The sequence below is a fragment of the Chanos chanos genome, chromosome 15 (genome assembly GCF_902362185.1).
Source record: "Chanos chanos chromosome 15, fChaCha1.1, whole genome shotgun sequence".
In the NCBI taxonomy this organism is placed as follows: Eukaryota; Metazoa; Chordata; class Actinopteri; order Gonorynchiformes; family Chanidae; genus Chanos; species Chanos chanos.
This window is the reverse complement of record NC_044509.1, coordinates 19,046,382-19,071,014: the sequence shown is the minus strand read 5'-3', so window position 1 is coordinate 19,071,014 and position 24,633 is coordinate 19,046,382. Positions and strand designations below refer to the sequence as shown.

At 40.5% G+C, this 24,633-nt stretch overlaps 2 long non-coding RNA genes across 6 annotated transcripts; both read right to left on the bottom strand.

Annotated features, from left to right (window-relative positions):
* Window positions 1-9,091: 9,091 nt before the first annotated feature.
* Window positions 9,092-13,219, bottom strand: LOC115828405 (uncharacterized). The gene is made up of 2 exons (XR_004025951.1): window positions 13,176-13,219; window positions 9,092-10,078 (listed from the first exon to the last, which is right to left on the bottom strand). It is a non-coding gene; the product is annotated as an uncharacterized LOC115828405 (long non-coding RNA).
* Window positions 13,220-16,257: 3,038 nt separating this feature from the next.
* Window positions 16,258-23,567, bottom strand: LOC115828403 (uncharacterized). Of its 5 annotated transcripts, XR_004025946.1 has the most exons (9): window positions 23,120-23,567; window positions 22,468-22,952; window positions 22,200-22,231; window positions 21,086-21,216; window positions 20,837-20,961; window positions 19,261-20,593; window positions 18,747-19,077; window positions 17,826-18,239; window positions 17,558-17,661 (listed from the first exon to the last, which is right to left on the bottom strand). It is a non-coding gene; the product is annotated as an uncharacterized LOC115828403 (long non-coding RNA). The 5 variants fall into 5 exon arrangements; XR_004025949.1 differs by adding an exon at window positions 16,258-16,294 and having other exon boundaries at window positions 17,524-17,661; window positions 21,086-22,952; XR_004025945.1 differs by having other exon boundaries at window positions 22,200-22,952.
* Window positions 23,568-24,633: the final 1,066 nt, after the last annotated feature.

Sequence of the window (24,633 nt, the reverse complement as noted above, 5' to 3'; positions counted from 1 at the left end):
TTTGCGCGAGAAGCCCTTTTATAGTCAGAAATCGTTAGAAACTGTATAGAAACTGTTATATTTTGGAGAGCGTCTTTTGACCGACACCTGGGGGCGGCACAGGTGTCCGATGGGCGTGACTGACTTTTGGGTGATGAGACTTGTGAGGACTTAGACCCAGTTAAAAGATTTTACTGTATCGACAGCTCCAATGATCAGAGCTATAGTATGGGTGTAATTGTGCAGAGATTTCCAGACGTCTTTAAAGGATTTGGTACTCTAGTCTAAAGAAAGAGTTGGACAGAATGGTGTCTCTAGGAGTGAAAAAGAAAGTGGAAGAGCCCACAGAATGGGTGAATTCAATGGTCTGTGTCACAAAAGCAAATGGTGATCTCCACGTGTGCATGGACCCAAAAGATTTAAATTAGGGCTGAACGATTTGGGGAAATGATCTAATTGCGATTTTTCTGACAGATATTGTGATTGTGATTTGATTTGCGATATGATTGCTTAAAGTCAAGCTTCGGTTCAATATTCACTGTGTAGTATATTTAAAACATGTGATGGAGCATTACCACACGAGATACCATCAAAATGTTAACTACTCTAGATTCTCTATATTCTAATATAAGGATGAGAACTTAAAGATATGAATTGCTTCCAACATGTGTTTATTACATTTTTGTAATTGGCATAAAACATAGACCAATGAGCGGAGGAGGCCATTGTTCCGCACCACGAATGTAACGCTTTCCTTAGGTTTCACGTGTTTGTTGCTGGTGGGCGTATACGCAGTCGCCTTGGGTCACTTCTGATTGGTGAACATGACTGGTACACGAGGAGCACGGCGATCGTGATTGGTGAGCATGACTGTCACACAAGGTGTACGGCATGAATTTGTAAAATCATTAACACGACAGTTTAAACCCTGGGTCAGACGCGCTGAACAATGAATAGCATGAATTGCAGCCTTTGCCATTTTGCTAATGGCATTGTTTCAAATCGCGATTTGTACATCAAACATAATGCAAACATGATCATATTCCTACAAGTGAAGAACACAAAGTACAGCACAAAGTCACTGTGCCATGGGCCATATTATTGAGTGCATAGACGGTGTGTGTGTTTATGAAGACAACACTGTGCTATTGTAACGGGGTTAATCAGTTCTGTTACTGAATGTTAAATCCTGCATAAATGGGCTCAGTGACTTTTATGCTGTATTAGATACGTTGTGGGGAGCCCCCAGCAGGCAGTTACACTATTGCCGCGGTAGTTAGGGCAAATAGCGGGTCTACAATAAAAGTTATTGAAATCATATTTTAATCATCTTATAACATTTTCTGTATATAATTCTATATAAATAAAATGTATAAACTACACTAGAAATCGCGTTTTGGTGACGATTTAAAATCAATTGTAACTTTTAATTACTTTTGTCAGTTGACCTTAAAACTCCTTGATTACAATTTTAATTTGATGTAAATATATTTCATTTAGGCAGACCAAATTGTTTATGCCTTACTGATCCTTCTTGTGCAGGTAATCAATGTTGTTCACTATTGTATGTCTCATGTACATTTTAACTTTCATTCATTGTGTTATGACTAGTCAATATAACGGCATTCCCATGCCTTTAGATGCAGTATCTTTTTATGGCCACTAGAGTGTAGTGTTTATCTTTAAATGAGAATTGTTTTACGTTAACGCTATTGAAAATGGATTGAGTTGTAATTTATATGCTGTATTGTCAGGACGTACAACGGCGCTGGACACAAGTGCGGACAACTGAGAGATTTTAATGATAAATGAAACAAACAGAAAGAGCCTCAACATAAACAGGGTTAACAGGAGGCTAGAAGAAAGAGTACAAACGGGTTAACAGATAGTCTTGGAACTTTGGCACACGAAACACAAGACGGCTCAGTAGACACGGGGAAAGCGTAGACTTCGCACTGACTAATCCGACGGAGATGTTTAAATAGTGAGGTGTACAATCGAACTAAAGTGAGGACAGGCGTGCAGGAGGAGAGTGATCAGACCGGTGGTTAGTAAACCGGCAACGCTGAGCGTGGAATGGCTCGAGGGAGGAGGCGAGGTTGTTACATGTATATTGCATATGTATCATCTTGATTTAATATTTGACTTTTCTAGATATATATGTTATCTCTGTATACAATCACAATATAGTAATATTATAATAAAAGATGTTTTATTGGGAGTTTTTCAATAACCAAGGCAATAATAATAATAAGTTTATTTAGAGCCCAATATCGCTATTTATAGTCTCAAAGGGATTTATAATCAATTAGTATTTGGCATATCAAACTTAACATAAACTACATACACCATTGCTATATACCCATGTGCTCTAGTTAACAGCAAAATGGTTAACAAACATGCTTACACCGTTCCCCAGTAAATAAACTGTAAACAACAAACACACACACACACAACACAATACTGAACAGTGTTTCTTTCTCAAACGTAAAACTCTTTAGCAAGACTCTTTGGATGAAACTGCAAAAGACAAAGCTCTGCAAAGGGTCCTAACAAATCTTAAGAAGAACTTTGCAGAACACTACAACTTTTAACATCTGAGTTCAATACTGTTGTACGCTCAGTCAAACGGCAGAGCCGAATAAGGAGTTCATATTGTCAAACAGCTGCTGAAGGAGGTGACAGACAGTAAATCAGATCCTTCTTTAGCTCTGTTAAGTTACCGAGCTTCACCTGTGGGACATGGTGTGTCTCCTGCTGAACTTTTTTGAGTCATAAATTCCGCACCACCCACACAACAAAAATCCCCCCACCACGCAAGAGGCAAAAAGCAAATGATGACTTTCTCTCTCTCTCTCTCTCTCTCTCTCCCTGTGGACTTGCAATCTTTATTCTCACTTAAGTCCTGTTATACATGTTATTGTCTTCTACATTTAACTGAAGGCTATTGTTTCTGTACATCAATTAGTATCATTCCAATAATGTGTTTTGAAGTCCAGTCATTGAGGGAAAAAAAAAGAATTATTTGTGTGTTTATTTTTCCCTCAACATTTCTGACACACTCAGCGGAATGTATGTGGTTGTTTTGTAGGGCTTTCTACAGGTCAGTATGATCAGTTTGAAGAGAAGCTGTCAGATCTCGGCTCTTGTTTATTCTTGCAGCAAGGAGACAAGTCACACAACGACACAATCCAGCATCACAGTAGTGAGTTGTCTAATCTTTGTATTCTAGGGTTGACCTTTTTATGAACTAGAAAGCAAGCTGTATAATACGGGAGGGGCTTATTGGATTTCATGTTCCTCATATGAAAATACAGAAATAGGAACTTGTCTATGACACCCCATAACATTTTTGCTGACTATTTGTTAATCACAAGGCATTTTCCTGTTATGGTCACACTAGCTCTGTCCTTATTTGACATACACCAGACCTTAGCTCAGCAATTATCTAACCGTTTTCATTTAGCCTCTATCCAATGGGCACATGTAAGCATGAGATAAAGCAGTTTTCTTACAGAAGGAATAACACATTTTTCCAACGGGAACCCAAAAGGAAAGGGCCACACAGGTTCATAACAACTCAAGAGACCGGAGACGTGATTCCACCAAATGATAAATTTTATTACAATTTTATTTAAAACAAACAAATGGTCATCCCACCAATTAGTGGGGCAGTACACCTGCGGCACTGAACCTTACACACCAAACACAAGTATCTTCACACACTATCACACAAACAAACAAAAAAACAGGCGCAGGGCTGGGGCTTACCGTCTCAGTAAGGGGCAAATTGAAGGGGGAAGGGGTCCTGAGGCTAAACACCACACGTGAATACAACGCAATCCAAATCAACACCCTAAGTGCTCTACAATAAAGGGGCCAGTGACGGGGCTCCACTACCTAGGGACTGGTCTGTCACCTGCTTGGGCCCAACAGCTCCAGTCCAACTAAAGAAAAGAAGAAAATGAAAAAAAGACAGCAGTTGTCAAAACAACGCCGTGTGTTAGACCACAATAAACAATGGGTAACTGTAACTAAATAACACACTAAATACACTAAACCAGGGGGTCAAACTCATTTTACTTCAGGGGCCACATATAGCGCAATTTGATCTTAAGTGGGCCGGATCAGTACTAATCTCAGATGGAGAGAGGTAATTGTTTAATGTGTTTGGGTGAGATCACTGTGAATGACTGGGGACGTTACTTTGTGACTCCTCCTTTAATTATTTGTCAGGGTGCACTGTCCATATTATTATCAAGATGCCGACGGGAATGTTCTTCAGGTTATCTGCTTCAACGAAGACGCAGTCCTTCGTATTAAAACTCTAGTGTATTTCCAGTCAGTTTTCTTCGCCGTTAGGCCAGACAGTTGTCAGTAAACTGAACAGTAAATGGAAGCGCCGGCAACCCCACACTGATGTACTGTTCACCATAAAGCAAAATAAAACTAAAACTAGACGAACAGGACGGGTAACACAATAACACAAAAGGAACAAATGTAAACCCTCTGTTCGAATAACCAAATACAAAAAAAATGGAGAAAATAAATAGAAACAAAGCAAACAAAATAAGGATAACCAGCGATTGCTTGGCCACGTGCACGCCGGGATAACCAAAGTACAATCAATAATAATAATAATAATAATAATAATAATAATAATAAACAATAAAACACAGAAGACAAGAAAATAAATTCACCATAAAACCAACCAAACCAAAGAAAATGAAACACAAGTAACCAACAGGTTACATATCCATATTGATTGCTTGTATACAAACAAACTCAACAGCACAAACAGAACAGAGGAAAACAATCAGCAATTGCACCCAATATGACTGAAGGCTTTCTAGGTGTTGTCCTTTTTGGTAGCTTATTTCCAGTTTAAATTTTCATCAGTCTCTGCAATTTACACTGTACAGTTAATTATAACTTGCACATGTCCGGCGCCCAAAAATATCACACTGTGTGTTTGAGGAATTTAAGCAAAATTTTCACATTTCACACCTTTTTGTCAAACTCTATCGGTACAATTTTTAATTCTTAAATGAGTAAATGATTATGTTTTCTCTCTCTCTCTCTCTCTCTCTCTTTCTCTCTCTCTAGACTTAATCTCGGTAATCTCACTGAACAGTCCTGTTCATGTATAGCCTCAGTTCTACAGTCAGTAAACTGCCCCCTGAGAACTGGACCTGAGTAACAATGACCTTCAGGATTCAGGAATGAAGTTTCTCTGTGTGGGACCGAAGAATCCACACTGTAAACTGGACATACTGAGGTCAGTATTAGCCAGGAACGTAAATACAGTGTTTAGAATAACTATGTTAATATTTCAATGAGACCAACTTGTTGTATGGTTAGTAAAGTACTGTTGTGTGTGTGAAACATACTGATCATAAAAGCAGATGAATTTCCCCCAGTATCTGTAAGGCTAATGTTAGTAACTGGTCTGTGAGTTTAGTTAATGTGACAGTTTAGCAAAGTCAACACTTATGGGAAAACAGAGTGGGACCTTTACAATGAATCACACTTCATGGCTTCAGCTCTGAGTTCAAACCCCTCGCACCTGAGAGAACTGGATCTGAGCTACAATCACCCAGGAGACTCAGGAGTGAAGCGTCTCTCTACACAGATGAATCAACACTGTCGACTTAAGTCAGTGGAGTGTGTGTGTGCGTGTGTGTGCGGTCTGAGTGTGTGTGTGTGGTCTGTGTGTGTGTTTATGTGTGAGACTCATCCGCTGTGTGATGTGTGTTTTTGTAGAGTGGACCATGGTGGAGAATTCATGATCAAACCAGGATTAAATGGATGTGAGTACATGCACATGCACACACACACACACACTCTCTCTCTCTCTCATACACACACACACACACACACACACACACACACAAACACTCAGTTTGGTTCACCCATGGAAAAGAGACTATTTATCTAAATTCCTATAAAATACAACTTTTATTTGTTCCATTTGATGAAAACAGAGACATAATAATATAATATGAGAGAAAATAAGATTTTTACTTAAATTCTATTTTTGATTTAAATTTATTGTATGTGAACGAAAGAAAGACAGAAAGTGAGTGAATAAAATAAGTAAAGTGGAAAGCTGGTCAGAAAGGGGTTCAGGAAACGAGAGTTCAGATACAGATTCAGATTCAGACAACTTTATTGGTCCCATGAGGGGCAATTCATTTGCAGCTTACCCAGTCTACACTTATAATAACACACACACACAATATTCAAAAATACCACATGTTTACACCCCCAGTTCCTCCCAAACCATTACCCCAAATCTCATAAAAAGAGACAGAGTGAGACAATCTGTAACACACACTAAAGACAGGACGAGAGACGGAAAGACAGACGACACCATCTTACCTGAGATTTATTATGAAATAAGTATAATATTTCATAATATAATAGTAATATAGCAACATAATACTCTCCATTTAGTATAAAACACACACGCACATACACAGAGTTGAGAGTGTGTGATATGTTTTCTCCTCTAATTTCTTTTCTTCTCTGTAGATGCCTCACACTGGACCCAAACACAGCAAACACACTCCGCTCTCTGTCTGAGGGGAACAGAAAGGTGACACGTGTGGGACACACTCGAAGCGGTTTCATAATATAAAAAATATAAAGCTATATATAAAAATATACACCTAAATATAAATATTACCACAACTTGAAGTTGTCTGTCAATAAATATCAATAAATAAAAATGTGTACAAGGCAGAATCAGTCTAGGAACCTTCGGATTACCAGACAATTGCTGTACCTCCTGAAGCACTGTAACCTCAGCAAAAAAAATATTAATCGGAATGCAAATACAAAGTACTCTATGTCAAATGCTTTTTTGACAGCTGACCAATCACAAGTGGTGTAGTGAGACCTGTCGCCTATCATAACAACCACTAAAAATGGAGAAGGTAGCGGTGGAGAAGTTTACTGAGCGCAGTGAACTGTACGACATGACAGTCAAACTGCATCATAACATTCATCATAAAGAGGCTGTTTGGAGTCAAATTGATCAGATCCTAGGAGTGTCTGGTAAGTGTTTTTGTTTACTGCCTGTCATTGGCAAAACTAGTCTGTTAGCTGTTGTTGTTATGGCAACAAAAGACGCTCTGAACTGCTTTTTGGAATAAACGCTGCCAACGTTTCTTTCTACCTGAAAAAATGCTCTGGCCAGCGTTTTTCAACAAAAAAGACCCTATGTGTGAACACACTCTTAGACATTTCTACACTTACTATGCAACACACACTGTAGTCAAGCCTCTCAAAATACAACACACACGCGTGAGCCCAGTCTCTAGGCGTAACGTAGTGTTTTCCCTGCATGCCTCCAGACGTGTTTGTGCAACGTTACGATACACAACCAATCACCAGCATTATTAGATCTTGGTACAAGCATTCTGCATGCCTATTGGCACACTGACGCTGATAAGATTTACTTCTTAGGTATCGAAATTTGATTCCGAATGACAACGCATTTCTCAATACTCGATAGCATCAGAGCAATTCGGTCGGTGCCATAAAAGTATCGAAGTTTGTTACCCGGCCCTACACACACACTCTCTCTCTCCCTCTGCCTCCCTCTCTCTTTCTCTTTCTCTCCTCCTCTCCCTCCCTCTCTCTCTCTTATACACACAGTCTCTCTCTTTTGCACACACAGTCTCTCTCTCTTTTTCTCTCTCTCACACATACACACACAGTCTCTCTCTCTCCCTCTCTGACACACTCACACACATACACACACACACACACAAACAAACAAGCTCTCTCTCCCCTACTAATCCTCCCTGCCTCTTTTTCTCACACACGTCCCCTCTCTCTCTTGCGCTAACACACACACACACACACACACTCATGTATACACTGTCTCTCTCTAACACGCATACACGTACACACACACACACACTTTCTTCCTTTCTCTCTCTCCCTCCCTTACATACACAATCTCTCTCTCTCTCTCTCTCATTCTCACACACACACACACACATTTTCTCTCTCATACACACACCCCCTCTCACATATATGCACTCTCTCCCTCTGTCTCTTTCTGTCTCTTACACAGACAATCTCTCTCATTCTCTCTCTCTCGCTCTCTCTCTCTCACACACACACACCTATGTACTCACTGCCTCTCTCTAACACAATCTGTTTTAATGAGATATAGATGAGTATGACTGATGACATATTTAGTACTGAATATTTCCTGACTGAGCTGATGAATTCTGGTTTATAAATGATTCTCTATCAGTTTACCTGCCCTGCTCCGTCACATACTGACATGAACTAACCAGTACCAGTGAGGAACCATTGGGCTTAGTGCAGTTAACCAGTATGGAGTTCTTTTAGTTGTTTTTGAGCAAATGGAAAAAAACTCAGTCTGTATAGACTGACAGACCATGACTCATCCAGTCTTCTTTCTCTCCTCTTCTCCTCTCACACTCTCCCTCTTTTCTCTCTTTCTCCTAAAGACTGTCAAACTCTTTCTCTCTTCTCATTACTCAGCACTGATGTTTACAGTCTGACATGTTTTTATTTATCACTATTTTCCATATTCCACTAAAACCTGTGTATTTCACATTGTGTGTAAGAGACAGTGTGATCATTTAATATTATGTCTGAATCTGATCTTCAGTGTGTTCTGAGCTGCGACCATGTCAACAAGTAAAGCGAAGTAATCACTTCAGAAAAACGCAGCAAATCATTAATAAATGGTGGTGCATTTTACATTGTACAATAAGGCTCCCTTTTGGCAGTTATAAATGTTAGGATCTAATAAATAAATGGTCATAAAAATGAGATGGAGCTGAAAGTTTAACACGCTGACTGATAAAAAAAGAACATAAAGTCAACTAAGAGCAAGATCTGAGATTTACCAGAATAGATAGATGAAAAGTGCAGCAATAACTTTATCTTGCCAAATAGTGAGCCCACATCGAGATATGAAAAGTAACCCTAACCCTAAACTTGTTTATAAGTGTTGTATATAATTGTAATGATTTATAAAGTATTTACTGTGCTGTTCTCGCTACGTGTTTTATACAACTTGTATGTCAACGTGGATTAAACAGCCAGCCAAACTCGGTTTTCGTGAGCCAGGAAGTGAGCGCCTTGCTCCTTTATTAACGTTCTTCAGGTGAGGCAGGTGAAAGTTTACAAGTGAAACTGCGATAAATAAAAACAGAAAAGACTTAGAACGTCTCTTAACTAGTTACCGTATGGCACAACTGACTACAAAACAGAATTACAAGCAAATGGTACATTAACGTGGTCATACATTAGTATACAAAGTTATCGTAAATTAGCATCGCTGCGACAACTGAATCGATTACTATCAATCTGCACACCATGTATCTAACAGTGCATATAGAAGAAACTCTAAGTTACTTATGCTTGTTAAATAAAGTACAAAACAACCAAACTTACAGACATTGCTTTCGAGGGTATTAAGAAAGTTCAAAACACAGGGGAAGCCTACACACGCGCACATCTATGCTCCATAGCAACATAGCACTTCCCTCTCTCACGATTCACAGCAAGTCTCTTACAACGTGTCAAAATAAAAGTCATTCGTGGATTCAATGTAGTGTGTCCATTTGAACAGCCACTGCATGAACTATAACCAATCATCATTGGCAACATACAAACCTCCTTCACCAACTTAAATCAGAGGGCAGAACATTTACAACCTAATTAATAACCTAATTAGAAACCATTTGCAAATCCTTTATAAGGGTAGTCTTATTGTAAAGTCATACCGGAAGTCCTGCATGCTTTATGCCAACACGGGAAGCATGAAGTGTTTCGAATGTGGGGATACTGGGCACAAAAGGCTCACCCACCTGCCCCCGTAAGGCTCAGATTAACGGAGACGCTCCTACAGGTCACAGTGTGGACGCATCAGGGCCCAGTCAAAATGATCCAGAAGCCGCTGATGTTCACACAGAGTGTGAGGTTGTTTTGAGCCCAGAGTGGCTTTTTCCCTTTCCCCTCGCATCATGTCCGTCAAGGTTCTTTGGGTTTAAGGTTGACATAACTCTGCTGCTGCTGTCTGGAAGCTCCACAGCTGAGGAATCCTCTGAATGGATGAAGACAGGAGAAAAAAAACAAGCGAAATGATCAATTCAAGTAAAAAGAAAAGATCTGATCTACAGCCATCCTGAATGTTATTCTAACATTACTATGCATATAACACTGTTGAATCTGCAAATGATAACTTATGATGGTAAAAGATCACTCCTTATTCATTGATTTATCAGGGAATAGCTCACGCCGATATATATCTGTCGTGCTCTATAAGCTGTCAACTTGGCATGACATAGGGAAAATAGTATTACGGTAAGTTTTTTCACAGCTGTGAATTTCGCATGGGTGCAAAATTCACACTGATGTTGCGAAATTGATGCAAATTCATAGGCGCCTGCAAAATTGAGATGGCGAATTTTCAACTTTATGCAAATGAGCACCGCAGGAGAACCGGTTAGCCTTAGGATTTTGGTGCTTCACATCAACATGATCTAGAAGTTGATACATTCACAGTGATAGCACACTAAGGTGGGGATCACACTAAAAATAACTAGCAGGCAGACATTTCTCTCGTTGCTATGCACTCACGTTCTTATCATTTCAAATGATCAGTTTCTATTAAGAATCTTACTGCTTTGATTGGTCAAAATGCCAGAAATGTTCCTAGTACTAAACACTAAAATGCCACTGAGGAGCCTTGTGTTTATGCTCTAAACGTTGAACTAAATTCTACTTGGATCAGCTTACTATTTTTAAACAGTTAATATTCTAATTGAGGCAAATACAGGATCTATGGACAAGGCTTAGGCGGCCATGGGTAGGACAGGTATTCCATTCATTACTTAATTCAAAGACCACAGGAACTGCTATTTTGATTTCTAAAAAGCTTCAGTTTACACCTGAAAATAATCCCTGATCATAATGGACAGTTCATCATTGTTTCCGGCAGACTCTTTCATATACCAGTCATATTAATATGTGTATATGCCTCTAAATTTGATGATGCCAAATTTATGACCACACTTCTATCGTCTGTCCCAAATATAAATACACATTATTTAATTCTTGGACGCGATATAAACTGGCCTCAGCTAGGAAACAGTACAAGCAACTGAGGAATTTATATGCTTTAGCAACTCAGATGAGACTAGTAAAATGATCTCCTCTTCTGCTCACCGCAACAGGCAACGCAGAAAGACAGAAGAGGATATAACTGATAAAATATCTGATATTGATAAGCAATATGCAATAAATCCTACTCCAGATTTGTCAGCTTATAGCAGCAGTTAACCCTGGAAGAAATATATGACAGCATTAGGGAATTCACATGAGATTCGGCCTTAGACCGTGTGTTAGGTTTTTCCTCGTTTACTGCGGGCAGCCTTGGTCTAAAGGTTGGAGAACCGGGCTTGTGACCTGAGGGTTGCTGGTTTGATTCCCAGGCCCAACATCCATGGCTGCGTGCCCTTGAGCAAGGCACTTAACCCTAATCCTCCCTGGGTGCAGAGGAATGCTGCCCACTGCTCTTGCGTCTGTTGTGTGTTCACTACTGGTGTGTTGGATGGGTTAAATGCAGAGACAAATTCACTGTTCACAGTGTGTGCGTGCAATCATGGAAACTTAACTTCATATCCGTATTAGATAGATAGCGTGCATGCTTTCTCTCTAATTTCCTCCGTCAACACACCTCAACACTGGGATTTCTCTTCAGTGCACAGCTGCGTGCACACACACACATACACATTTCCTCTCTCACTCTGGCATCCACTCCTCATCTAATCCTACACTGTATAACTTACACATTGCCTCACTACCTCTTATTGTCATTTGTGCCTTGATCATTCTATTTGCTGCTGATTATTGGTTGTACCATATCAGTATTGGTTGATACGTAGTGTTGATTATTTTGTTAATTTTAGTGGTTTAATAATAAAGTATTAAACACCAAAATTAATGGTTAATAATTTTATGAGACAGATTTATATGAGACTGAATTATATGAGACAGATTTGATAATCCTATTACACATGCATCTTTTGGTGCCCCCATGTTAGGATTGCTATTGTACCTACACTATGAACTATTATTTTGAATGGTTCCACAGACCAGGTTTTTTATTTTAGCAAGGGGCAGAACTAAGGGTGAGGCTCCTAGCATGCCACATTGTCAAAGCTGTTTATTTACCTTACCACAATTAAAAAGCGAGTAATATACATCAAATTAACCCTCTGGAGTCGGCCATCCCACAGGTGGCATGAAACAGATATTTCACCAAACCTCTTCGAAAGCTCTGTGAGTTCTTGTCTCAGAAACATAAAACACACATCCTCCGAGACTTTCAGCTGTCTACTCTACAATGTACATTGTTAGAAAGTGGATTTATTTTGTAGAACTGTGTGAGGGAAATAAAAACAACAACAATCACCTCTCAGTCTCTGAGTCAGAAAGCAGCTCCCCAGATAGCAAGCATACATTTGCCCGACGTTGGAACCACGGCTTGACAAACGCGACATGACATTGATTACTGACTTTGGGCCAATGTCATTTTGGCCGTCGAGGTACCTATTTCTGGTTAGCAAGACACTGGCTTATATCCAAAGGCCGACGTATTTTGTTGTTATCCATTTGATGAATACACAGTAATGTAGACTACGCAAATTAATAATGAACAGATCATCATGTCATGTTATCCTGTGCAATGGCTAATTCTAGAAGACATGCCTATTCGTGAGCTGTAAGGTCTATACCAACATAATAGGGTTATGCCATAACAAGAGGAAATTATTGCTGATAACCAATTTATTAATTGATAAACATGTCTTAACCAACTGAAACAGATAGGCTACAAGTTAATATAGATATCATCAATATTTACAGGAGTGTATAAATAAACGAATGGATGAATAAATGAATAAATAAGGAGAGAGAGAGAGAGAGAGAGAGAGAGAGAGAGAGAGAGAGAGAGAGAGAGAGAGAGAGCGCAAGTAGTCTTCAGTAACAGTAATGTCTTCAGGGACCGGATTATAGTGGAAAAATACAAAAATAGGATAGATCAATGTATAGGCTATAGGCTACATATTCAAAGACCAATGGAAAAAGACTTGCATGTAGGCTGGTTGCCATGTGTGCTCGAATTTCTTCCTACTTACTTGGAATCACTCAAACTGAAATACACCGGCGTTTGACCACCTGTGGAGAAAAGGAGATACACAGCCATTTAGTGACAGATCGAGTGCGAGACGCGTTACGTGAGCATATTCCCATTCAAGAGCATATCACTGTGGAAACTATGAGGTAAGAAAGTTTTTAATTCTTTCATTGATTGTTTAGTCAGTTGTTTCATTTCCGCTGACCGTTAGGCCTGCAATGTTTAAACTGGTTATGCAGTATGAAAATGCATTGGCGGCACTGACTTGTCTTTGTAAACGAAATGTTGCTCCACGTATAGTCGTGGCAAATGTAAATGCGATTAAATGAATATTCATTTTAATTTCGAAGCAAAATGATTCATATAAATTTGAGGATTGCTCTGCACTTTGTATATTTCCTTGGTAGTGTATGTGACACCTACTGCGTGTGAAAAGTGGTTTATCTGGAAATATCCGGACAAAGTAAACTTCCACCAAACCTGCTGTTTGCCAGAGGTATTCGGATGCCTGCAGAACTTTGTTATGGGGACCTGCAAACTCACGCAAATGTCTGAATACAGCTGTTAGGCGGAGGTTTTCAGGCATCCGCGTGACCACAGTCGTTAGCTGATGGCTTGGCCTTTCAAATGCCAATAACAGGCAGGGTTCTGGATGGTATAGGGTGACGCCACCCGCAAAGCAACACATTAGAGAGACAGAGAGACATACGGGGAAAACACACCAGACAGGGGAGGAAACAGCACCGCACACAGGCAGGGGGAGAAAAACAACAGCACACAAGATAATACCCATTTATGACTCATGGCCATAACACCAGATGTAAACAGACCAAATGGGGAACAAGTAGTAAGTTTGTGTGGGACAATGTGGGACATGTTACCAATGCTGAGAGATAACGTAAAACTTAGATATAATGTCAGTCTAACTGAACAAGAAACACTTGTATTGACAGACATCCAACATGCATTGGCCATTACAGGCCCATCAAAGGCAACTGTGGCAGGCATCATACAGCTCAAGTCTTTCAAGTTAAACCCCCTGACCAAACCCAACTATAAGAATAAATAAGGCTCAAAATAAAATATTACATAAAATAAAACAATTTCAATGCAAATCTTTGTATCAAGCCAAAATCTCTATTGGATGAGTAGCATGGTCACAAGGGATAAAAGAACTTTTTGACCATGATGTCGGCTGACAGCGCTTACCTTCATATCTGTAAAGTTTTACTAAGTTTGGGACGAATCTAATTTCCTTTTTTGCCCCAAGAACTAATATCACAATATTTGGAATGAGATTAAAAGCAAAGGCAAATGAAAATATACAAAAAAAGTGTCTCTCATACCACAGATCATTTTGTGGCAGAAAATATTTTAGCACTGGAATGGTTGAATTTGCTTGTGTCATAGTGGCAGCGAAATATCTGCTGACGGTATTTTATACAGGAGTTGAGTTAAGGTAAATTAAGGAGTTCGGCGCTCAGTGAGGGCATGAATGTAGTGTGGTCAGTGGCTATACTCAATACAGCTGATGTTTTTCTCTTCAAAAAGTTGAGGTGTACTTTCCACGGCATCTTGCCCAAACGTATCATCTGTCTATTTCTCATCCCCATTGAATTTCACATTATAAACTTTAAATCCGATATGGGTTACCGCTGTCTAAAACAGCTGTGAACGATGACGAAATCTAATCTTGCGAGATTTGCTGTAACAAAGAAGTGAAGGCAGAAGCCTATCCTTGAACTCAGCAAATAAAGTAACTGCTGCATTCTCCACTCCCATGATCAGGCAGGAGGGATGAAACACATCGCAGCTCTCCCGACGCCAAGCCAGACAAAGTGAATGTCGAAAGAATAAACAAAAACAAACACAAAAACCGAGCCTAGCTGATATTCTGTAACCGATGAAAAGTTATTCTGTGGCTGAAAATGCTGAAATAATCAAGAATTTGTTTAAAAGAAACCGTTGTCTGTGCAACGAAAGACACAAACGCTATCTCACGGGTTCTCAAAAGACTTCCATTCCTCATGCAAACATGCCTCAAACACTGTCAAGTTTAATAAACCAATCAATGATCTAACGAGTTAACGTCCCATTTGTTTTTTAAAAACTGAAATCTGGTAGATCGACAGAATGACTGCGTGTGTGCTGATGATTCATGTGTGATCTCACCACGGACTGCAAGCTCAAATTTTTAGTCATTACTTATGAGCAAGACAAGTAATATTTCATGGGATCTTAATTAAAATAGATTGCATATCTTATTTCAGGAAGCAATGCCTGTGTTGGAGGTATAAGCACTGACTTGTGGACCTCACAGAAAAAAAACAAAAAAAGCCTCAGTGTATGGAACATAATGACTGACCTGGTCCAAATGAGGTGATGGACGGGTGGGTTGGCATTGGTATGACAGTCATCACTAACCACAATCAAATCTGGAGCACCTGAGACAAGTAACATTAGAAAATGCTCCATGAACATTCTAGAACCAGCCAGTTAAGTTCTCTGCCCACCCAGTTCCTATGTCATTCAAAACAATGAAAAGAAGCACTTGGAAAGAACATTTTTGATTTTGTGTTTACCATTGTTTGTATTTAATGAAAGCCTCTGTATATGGATTAGCCTTAACAAAAGGTAGTCAGTCTATGTCAAGTAACACCTTGTAAAATGAAAATAAAGAATGCAATGTAAGTATAAAAAGTTAATGTTACTATCCCAAAGCATTGTGGGTAACATAGTTCCCTTATGCGTCACAGACTTACAGGTTTACTCCATATCCTTCAATAAATTTAATTAGAACACTCATTCACTTACTCATTATCTAAGCCGCTTATCCTAGTTAGGGTCACAGGGGGTGCTGGAGCCTATCCCAGTGCTCATAGGCAGGGAAACACCCTGGAGAGGTCGCCAGTCCATTGCAGAGCAGACACACAAACAAAAACAAACACACCTGGGGCAATTACGTGTCTCCAACTCACCTAAGCTGCATGTCTTTGGAAACGGGAGCTCCTGGAGGAAACCCACAGGGAGAACATACAAACACAGACCCTGGCCACGCAACCGAACTCAGAACCTTCTTGCTGTGAGGTGGCGCTACCTGCTGCGCCACCGTGCCGCCCTCTAATTAGAACAATCAATCATATTATCATTTATAAGAACTAAACACTAATATCTAAATAAAGCCACACAGTACGTTCTCAAAGTAAGAGTTACAACATTGGTTGACAAACTCGGCTTCAGGTAATGTGTGAACATTCCCAGCCTAAATGAGTTCTGACATCAGGTGAAATCATTGCCTCAGGACTCCTAACAGCCACATTGTCAAAGCTGTTTATTTACCATACCACATCTAAAAAACAAGTATCAAATTAAAGATCTCATTCCCTTCTTATCAGTGATAAGCACAGGATTGCATCATACCTATTTCTGAGAGAACATACAAGAAAATGGGGCTACATTTTGCCTCATGAACTCATTTGGCTCAGGCATCCTAGTGTAATGGTAGCCAGCAGGTACAGTGCAGTGCAGTGAGTAAACCTCACTCCCCGACACCTTAAGAGACGTGCTAGCACCCACGGGTTTTAGCCTATTTGCTAGCATGCCGCCACCGGTGTTGGGGTAGTTACTCAAAGAAAGTAATTAAAGTTCCCAATTACTTATTACAGTTGCAAAAGTAATTACACCACTCATTACTTTACTTCTGAGTTATTATTCCCCAGTTTACCACATAAAAATACAAGATCAAATATCATAGTCCTTTCATTACTTTATTTTCAATGCAATAGTTTTGCTTTGTGCTGAAGAGCACCCCAGTGTAGCGGGTTGAAAAAAGAAAAGTATACAAAATTAAAATATGTATTTAAAATACTGTGAGCTACAGACCTCAAACTACTATTTTAAATGATTCCAAGCAAGTCCTTAAAAACATACCCAAGAATGCATGTCCAATGGAGAGAGGAGGTGACAAGCAGGGTAGCTGGCATAGACACTGAGGTTTTGGCTGTTATTTTGTGCTAACCTCTGACCTTTGAGTTATTTTAGGGAGTTATTGTATATGATTTCAAGCACGTCCTTGAACATATGCACAAGAAAACATATGTATTGGACACATGTATTGGGGTCCAGTGCTGACACTGCTGCCCATGTTGGTGGTTGGCCTGGCCCCACCCAAGCCTGGACCAGGGAGAGGGCAAGGTCTTGGCTCTGATTCATTTTTAATAAATATTAAGGAATAACTGCAATTCCTTGACTCTGTTCGGGCGTCTCTTTTTTGGGCTTGGATGTCACCTTCTTCTTGGACACTTTAGGTGGTGCAGCAGCGACAGCCACTTGTGCCATTTTGAACTCACTGGTTCTCTCGCTTGAAATCCATTCGACCTTTTGATAGAGTCAAAGTTTCCATTGCTCTTGACAGGTGATGCAGTAGTTCCTCTCCGGTCCCATTTGCAGCTGCCTTGATGATCTCAGTATAGACATCTGTGAAACAGCTGCAAAGGAATTACAGAAACAGGAACAATAAGTGTACCTATATACATTAGATAAATGATAAGCAACAGAAAACAAACAAGACTTCATATCAGTCATCCACATTATTCTCACAGTAAAGTAACGACACAAATCAATGACATGTTCAGTTGGTTAAGACCCCAACCTGAGGGGGCGCCGAACCGGAGCCAGTGACTCGACTTCCTTTGGTGCTCCAAGAGAGTGGTATCCCCCAATGCACCAACATCTCCCTTAAGTTTTCTGGCCTCTGGCTGAGCTCGCCGCTGAGTTCACATCTGAGTTCTGCCTGCATCTGCCCACTCCAGTATTTTCTCTTGGAGTAGGGCAACTGCAATGAGATGCGAGTGCCAACTTTGAAGGAATGTTTCGTACTCGACTTTGTTTCCTTGGCTGGTGCTGTGGAGCCCCGTAGGGCTGGAAGTGGTGGAGCCCCAGGATGACGGCAAGCAGCTCTTGGCGGGTGATGCAGTAGTTCCTCTTTGGTCCAATCTGCAGCAGCCTTGATAAACTCAGTATAGACATCAGTGAAACTTTGTCACCTTTTTAGGTCCTTCAGCATCTGGAGAGACAATAGTGCAATTCTTTCATTCTGGAATGTTCTGCTTTATCCATTTCAACGCTTCAGGTTCTGCAGATTATACACTGCGATGTCAAAAAACCCTGTATCTGAGAGGCATGCAGGTCCATGATGATGATGAGGTCTGCCCCGGACACAGAGCATGTTGGCCACCAGGGTTTAGGACCTGATAAATGCGCATGGTATATTCTGCTAAGATGGTTTGCTTCATATCATCCATCCTTCATCCACATAGTGACTGCTACTCTACTGGGTAAAGACCCCAAGCTGAGGGGGAGCTGAACCGGGGCCCAACAGAGGGCCCCAGTGAATTGACTTTCTCTGGCACTCCCAGAGACTGGTACCCTACGACAAGAGATTCAACAGGAGCTACGTATTTGAACAACTACGAACTATATGCTGCAAACTTTTATTTTAAATGATCAAGCAAGTCCTTAAAAATATACACAAGAATACATTACAGAATGAAAAGTAAAGGGAATCATTTACCTGGTTTTACACACCGCCTGTGAACAGGCCTTTGGAACCGGCTTCCGCAGGGTCAGCAGCATCTCCTTGAATGACTGGACTTGGAACGGAGCTGTGAGTCTGTCTGTTCCAGATTCAGCCTTGTCTTCAGGCAATCTAAGAACCTGATGACATTCTTTTTGCAGTTAAGAACAGGGGGAGCACTCATGTCTGTGTGCTGTAGGCTGGTCAGTTAATCTCAGGTCTCTGTGCCCTGTGTACTTTTTAAAGTCCACAAGGAGCTTGGCATCATCATGAGACTTCTCACACAGGCCCGCCTCTTTCATCTTGCTCTGCATGGAGTGGGTCATGTCTGAAGGATATCCGTAAAAAACAAAACAGCAAAAAAAAAAGAATGACATTATAAAGAAGAAAACATTGTTTGTAGTCCAAAATCATACATCTGTTGTCCAAGTTGAATGTGTGTTAACAACACAAAATAAAAATAAAATAAAATAAAACCAAACCAAAAAACAGCTGAAATGGAACTATTTACAAAGCCTTGTGAGGAACAGTTCACAGGGGGGGGGAGGGCATAAAAAGAGGAGCTCTTTCCATGGTGTCCTTTCCTTTCAATAGAACAATGAACAACAAGGAGTTACAAAAACACGAAGAAGAAATGTAACTATATACAGTAAATAAATGATAAACAAGTAGTAATAATAAACTAGTCCGTGTTGCTCCAGCTCGGTTTGGTCCTCTCCTGCACCGGTAGTTGTACCCTGCTATGGCACAGACTAACAAACACATGGAGAGAGGATACCATGGAGGGAGACAAGACAATGAACACGAACACAAAAAGACATTTAAACCAAGCGCTGAGTACAATACAGACGGGAACAAACATGATAAAGACGGTAACGGTAAAGACAACGACAGCCGAAACGATAACGCGAATTGGAAATGTTTGTGTGCATGAAACCGGGTAATCTGCTGCTTGCTTCGAGTGTGTACCCTCGAAGCTAGCGCGATATTTTAGTGAAATGTGCGTTAGTGATATGTATGTAAAGATGTACCGGCAACGGGTCACAAACACGAATGAATGAATGAATGCTGTGGAACTATGGGGTAAGGTGGGGAAAAGGATGCCACTCGAGGCCTTAGACAGAGCTCTCTGTCACACATTCCCTAATTCAATAACAAATGGGAAAGTGATGTCCAAAGAATAAGACACAGGGTGAACTATACACAGAAATACCGCCTCCTCCTCCTGGACCTACACAAAAAAGACAAGGGAAGCTTTTGTGAACAATGAAGCTACTGAAATGAATATGAGACAAAGTAATAAATATGTGTCATTAATTTCTCATTATTTCATCTGTGAAAAGAAACCATATATATCTGTATGTCCCCTAACTATTTCTTGTATTCTTGCGTATATTTTTAAGGACGTGATTGAAATAATTTAAAATAGCACTTTATAATATGCAGTTCATAGTAGTTCAAATACACAGCACCCCCTGAGTCTATTTTTGTAGATTAAAAGTTGTGGAACTCCACCACTTCGGCGGTGACGCGGGACAAAGCCGTAAAGCGTGCCGTAGCTGGTCACGGCGCTCTGCTTCGCAGGGGGAGCGAGCCCAGCGGGAGCCGGGCTCTGTCTCGGGCCCCAGCGACACGCCTTCCATCGGTGCTTTGAGAGAGTGGAGTTCTCCGAGGGACCGACAGCCACCTTCGCCCTCTGGCCCTTCCTGGCCGAACCGGAGCTGGGCCCCCCGGGGAGACAGCTTGCGCTAACTCTCCTCACGGCCGAACACGCTCTGGCTGGTGGAGGTGGAGCTCCGCCTGCGTCTCTGCCCACTCCAGTATTTCCTCTTGGAGTAGGTCAGCTGGAGGAACACAGTGGAATTTACATAGTTACATACGGTTTATTTTCAAAGAGAAACGATGGCAAAGGAATGACATACATACAACATTTTCCTTAATTCAAGTGGGGGAAATGCATGACATATGAAACGTTAAGAAATAATAATAGAAAAATTTAAAAAAATGAAAAAACACATGAAATAGAACTATTTACTTTATGATGAACAAAGAATTTAAGACACAAGTTGAACTATAAACAGAAATACCGCCTCCTCCTCCTGGCTGGGCACATCAGCCTGACGACATAACCACACTGCGGTAGGATCTGTAGGATTGTAGGCCTCCGGATAACATTTTACCCCATGCACATGGGACGGACCAGTGGTCATGACTTGATTTTGGGATATGACGATGAATGCAGAAAAATAATGCAGAAACATAATGACAAATTAATGCCATACATACAATACATGCCTTAATTCATGTGGATGAAATTCATGACAAAAGGAGCCTACTCATGCGGCCAGCCCGGGTCCAGGCCCAGGCCCATTCCTTGGAAGGTCTTCCTGTTGACGCCATAGTCAAGCTTCAGACCCGTATCCACTTTGATGTCCTGCACTGCCTTGAAGAGGATGCCATCCATGTCCTTTCCATCAAAAACAGGAATAAATCTAACTATATACATGAAATAAATGATAAACAACATGTAATGTGGTGGTCTCTTCTCTAATTGATAACTCAACTACGGGCACAGCACAGTTAAAACCACGTCTCTAGGTTCGGGAAGGAGGATAGTAAGCGGGCAGAAAAGCACAACAAGAATATGGTTTGGTAGAAAACAGGTAAGTATGTATTAAAGGAAAAGATATATATTCACTTCTAAGCATGAATTGCATAACAGGTAACAGAACTGACAATGAGGCCTCAGGGAACAAACACCAACAAACAAATAAATAAATAAATACAAAAGAATAACTCTTTTCTGTCCCACAGTTGCTACCCGGGTAGGCTTCTTTGCTGTAGGCACAAGTCCAAGTATATGCGGAAATGTGTGGTTGTGTGTGGGGAAAAAAAAGATAAAGTAGCAATGCACTAGCTGCCTGAGTCTCTTAGCTGATGGAAGGCGCCTGACGACAGGATCTCCTCACATAAATTCACACTGCAGCGTACATTTTAAAAAATCTGCATTTTTTCATGACAAAAAAAATTCACATACAGTGTAACATTGAGAGCAGGGTATCGAACTACACATTCAAAAGGATCTGTTACACTAGCATACCTATACATGCATGCATGACTAGCGAATTTTCTAGCATAGCACAAGAAAAGAAACAACTCACCGGAGTGTCGCTCAACAAATGCAGACGTGGGAAAAGTTACTCTACACGTTGCTCTAACACAGAGTTATTGTGAATTATGAAATAGAAATTGACTGGATCGATTGAATGACTCCTGTATGTATACTGTGCTGCTTTTTTTCGGAAGTGCGCCCTCTAAAGGAACTGTCTATAACTGGTTTATAGAGTATGGGATTAATTCATTTGAGCTACAAACGTAAAACAAACAATTTGGGGACATGCAGATACATACAGTATACACATCAGCACATGGATTTACGTAGGTACATACCTTTCATGGAGGCGATTCATGTGGGTCTGCAACTAACAAAAATTGATAATCGATTAATCTGTAAATTATTTCTTCCATTCCGGACAAAAACAAATGGTATTTCCATCATTTTCTTAAAAAAAAAAAAAACCAAAATGTTAGCTGTTCCGCTGACCTTAGCCAGCCAGTTAAATACACTTTTCGCAATATTGAAGTAAATTTGACTTAATATACCATTCAGGCTGGATCGCGAGTAAACAGTGGTTATTGGATAAAGGAGAAGAACTACCTGCTGTGGGACGAACGATTCCTCACTTCAAAACGCAACGCATGCCATGGGTCTAACCCAGGATCGAGTGATTCTATGATCAGACCCTTAAGGGAGCTCAGCCCTCCGCCCTCTCAGCACATGAGAATGTCATGCACACACTATTACTTGCAAAAGTGTTGACGCTATTCACACAGTGAAACTATAACGCTGTGTCCACACTAATCCGGAGGAATCTGAAAACGCAAATTATTGGAACTATTTCCAGAGCCTTGTGATGAACAAAGAATTTAAGACACATGGTGAACTATATACAGGAATCAAACAATATTGAGGAGTTTCCATATGCTGTTAGTAGCCAAATTAAACTGGCTAGGGTTTACCTGATCCATACGGTGAGCGGTTACAGAGCATTTGTGGTCATGGAAAGTCTTAACGGAAAGGAAAACCATGAACGGAAAAGAAAGCTGGGCAGATCTGATATCTGTTTGGGCTTACAAAAATGCCTGAAAGCAACAAAGAAAAAAAGAAAATCTCTCTCATTGGTTCACCATAACTCGAGTAAAAAATGTTGCCGTAAACCATCATGTATTAATATGAATGAGCATAACAGAAAGCAAGCACCGGTAGGCCAACACTTACACACCACACAAAAAAAAACATGCAACCTCACCACTTCGTCCCGTTTAGAAAAGGGGGTCTTCGACTTGCAGTAATCAAGTGAGTTTTTTTAAGGTATAATCCACAAAAGAACGGTACATCCAATGTTTGCTGAAGCCCTGCTAATTCTGCGTAACCACGGCAACTAAACGCCGACTGCTCTCTTGTCCATGCGGTCAATGAACAGGTAAACATCACTTCCCTTCCTTTCCTTTTAATCAGGTAGAGACAGAGCGCAATTAGGCCATGCTCACGGCGTGGGCGAAGACAATGCTGCATTTTCCATTGATTTGCATTGCATAGGTCTCTTTACTGTCTCTTGCACGCTAATGGCAGTGCCAGTAATATGTAATACTAGGCTTACAGTTAGACTTGAGCATTTGATCTTACTTGACAATATGACAAGTTCATGCGACATTGATTCAGACTGATACAGAACATCGAGGGTAATGGTTTGTCACAGCCTGCACCTCCATTTTGGACTTTGTGCGCCTGTTCTCTGTCTGTCTCCGCCCCTCGCCTGTTCCCGTTTGTCTAATTATTAACCTTGTTAGTTTTACCCAATCCTGTTTTGCCCCGGTTAGTTTCCCTCTGTATTTAAGTCCTAGTGTTTGCCTTGTCCCTTGTCTATCGTTGTTTGTGTTTTAGAGCACACTGTTATGCTGCACCTTTTTTGTTATTGGTTTTGTTATCAGTTTGCACTTGTATTTTAATCTTCAGTTTGTCAGTAAAGTCTTCCGTTTTGTCACTTCAATCATCGTGTCTTTGCACTTGGGTCCTGCACCACTTCACCAGCGTGACACAGGGTTATCGGCTGCTCTAAGTTGGCGTTTGTTTGTTTGTCTGTCAACCGTTGGTAGAGTGTTCCTTTTGACCTCAGTATAATTTGTTCTGCCCTCTCTGTGGCAGAGGTTTGGAGGTTCAAAATCTGAAGTAGGATTTATTGCATATTGCTTATCAATATCAGATATTTTATCAGTTATATCCTCTTCTCTCTTTCTGCGTTACCTATTGCGGTAAGCAGAAGAGGAGAATTTTACCTCTTAGATGAGCTTTTAGGGTTTCCCAAAGTAATGATGAATTCGTCTCATCTGAGTTGTTAAAGCATATAAATTTCCTCAGTTGCTTGTACTGTTGAAATGCAGAACACATCATCAGACAATAATGATGTATTGAGTCTCTTTGTAGCTGAAGGGGAATCAAATCTGAGATCAAGTAATAAAGGGAAATGGTCTGTTATGACTATTGCCGAATACTCAGAGGAGTGCACGGACAGTATTAAGGTTTTGTCTATCAAAAAATAATCTATCCTTGAGTAGATCTGATGTACATGGGAGAAGAATGAGTAAGCTCTGGCATCCAGGTGTAAAAATCTCCAGGGATCACAACCTCCATAGTCCCTCATAAACGATGTTATTGCCATGGTCAACTTTGAGAGTGTAGTAACCTTTGAGTTTGAGTTGTCTAGCTGGGGGTTCATAACCCAATTTATAGAAGTGTGGTCATAAATTTGGCATCATCAAAATT